General features: G+C 41.4%; 1 pseudogene; it reads left to right on the forward strand.

Annotated features, from left to right (window-relative positions):
• Nucleotides 1–1,678, forward strand: LOC139363216 (small ribosomal subunit protein eS25-like; annotated as a pseudogene).
• The last annotated feature ends 323 nt before the right edge of the window (nucleotides 1,679–2,001 follow it).

A 2,001-nucleotide genomic window follows, 5' to 3' on the forward strand; every position in this document is an offset into this window, starting at 1 on the left:
CATCTGAATGGACCCCTCCTCTTAGCAAGGGTATTCGAAAGATAACCTGAAAAACAAGTTCAAGCCATGATGGGAAGGGGGGGTCAGACATGCCTCATTACATCCTCCTCCCTTTTGAAATTACTAGTAGAACAGATTCTTTCAGTCTGATGAGAAACACAATCTATTCTCTCTGAAGCCTGCTACCGGAAGGCTTCATCTGTGTAATAAAACCTTGGTTTCCACAACCCCTTATCTTAACCCAGACATTCCTAAGTCTTCAGACAATAACTTGACTCTTTCAACCAATTGCCAATCAGAAAATTTTTGAATCTACCTATGACCTGGAAGCCCTTCAGCTTCCCATTGTCCTGCCTTTCTGGACTGAATCAGTGTATGTGTTATATGTATTTGATTGATGTCTTTTGTCTCATAAAATGTACAAAATCGGTTCTCCGCTGCTCTCTGAGCTTCACAAGGGCACCCAAGGACGACAAGAAGAAAGACGCCAAAAAGTCGGGCAAGAAAGACAAAGACCCAGTGAACAAATCCTGGGGCAAGGCCAAAACAAAGAAGTGGTCCAAAGGTAAAGTTTGGGACAAGCTCAATAACTTAGTCTTGTTTGACAATGCTACTTATTACAAACTGTAAGGAAATTCCCATCTATAAACTTACAGCTCCAGCTGTGGTCTCTAAGAGACTAAAGGTTTGAGGTTCCCTGGCCAGAGCAGCCCTTCGGGAGCTCCTTAGTAAAGGACTTATCAAACTGGTTTCAAAGCACAGAGTTCAAGTAATTTACACCAGAAATACTAAGGGCGGGGATGCTCCAGCTGCTGGTGAAGACGCGTGGACGGGTCCAACCAACTGTACATTTGGAAAAATAAAACTTTATTAAATAAAAAAAAACAAAATAAAATAACATGTATAAAACAAAGCTGCACCCTGACCCCACCTTGGGCACATGTTCTCAGGATCTCCTGAGGGCTATGCCATAAGCCATTAGTCACTCATATTTGGCTCAGAATAAATCTCCTCAAATATTTACAGAGTTTGACTTTTTGTGGACAAGTTGTTCCAGTTCTATTCGTTGAAAAGATGATCTTTGTTCCATTGAAATGTCTTTGTTCCTTTATTGAAGATCAGCTGACTATATTTATGTAAGTCTATTTCCAGGTTTTCTATTTTGTTCCATTGATCTTTTTCTCTATTCTTTCACCAAAACCACACTGCCTTCATTACTGTAGCTTTAGAGTAAATGTTGAAGTTGGGTCCAGTGGTCCTTTTAAATAATAGCTACCATGAGTTAATCTTGACTATGTAGTAGGCACATCCGTGGGCAATGAATAATGTATATTCATTATCTCATGCACATAGTGACTCTGCAAGGTAGCATTCGTTACGTCTGTGTTACAGATTAGGAGGTAGGCTAAGGAGTTAATGTAATTTTTCCAAAGTCTTGAAGCTTGTCAGTGACAGAGCTTGGATTTGAAGTCTGTCCAGCCCTTTCCACCTTTTCTCACTCCCTTGGCCTCCCACCCACTCTCTCTTGCTGACTCACTGCCTATGAGGTAGTGTCTTTTGGCTTCCAAACTAGAGATTGGCAAGCACTGAGGAATGTTATAGGTCCCTAAAGCAAAACATAGGACAGACCGATGCTTAGGAAATTACTAAATATCATTTCCTTATTTGCAAGTAAAAAATCTCCCTTTCCATTTGCCTACTTAAGGCAAACTGCTTTTGTTTATTTTTAAACAAAATTTTAGCCTCTAAGCTCTGCCAGAGACCTGGTGGGTCTGAAATTGTCTAAAGACCTATTATAGCACGTGGAGAGCCTTTTCTCCAAAGGCCAGCTTCAGACCAAGGTGGCTTTTGCCACCGATTTGTTTGTCTCTCTGATTTGTGCCTTTCCAGGCCCCTCTCCTAGAGTGCCACATGCTTTCAAGCGAGGCTCTTCGGGCCTATGATTTTGACAATGTTCCGGCAGGTCTCAATAGCAAACACTCCTGCTCGGACATATTTTGA

This window comes from Macaca nemestrina, chromosome 5 (genome assembly GCF_043159975.1).
Source record: "Macaca nemestrina isolate mMacNem1 chromosome 5, mMacNem.hap1, whole genome shotgun sequence".
In the NCBI taxonomy this organism is placed as follows: Eukaryota; Metazoa; Chordata; class Mammalia; order Primates; family Cercopithecidae; genus Macaca; species Macaca nemestrina.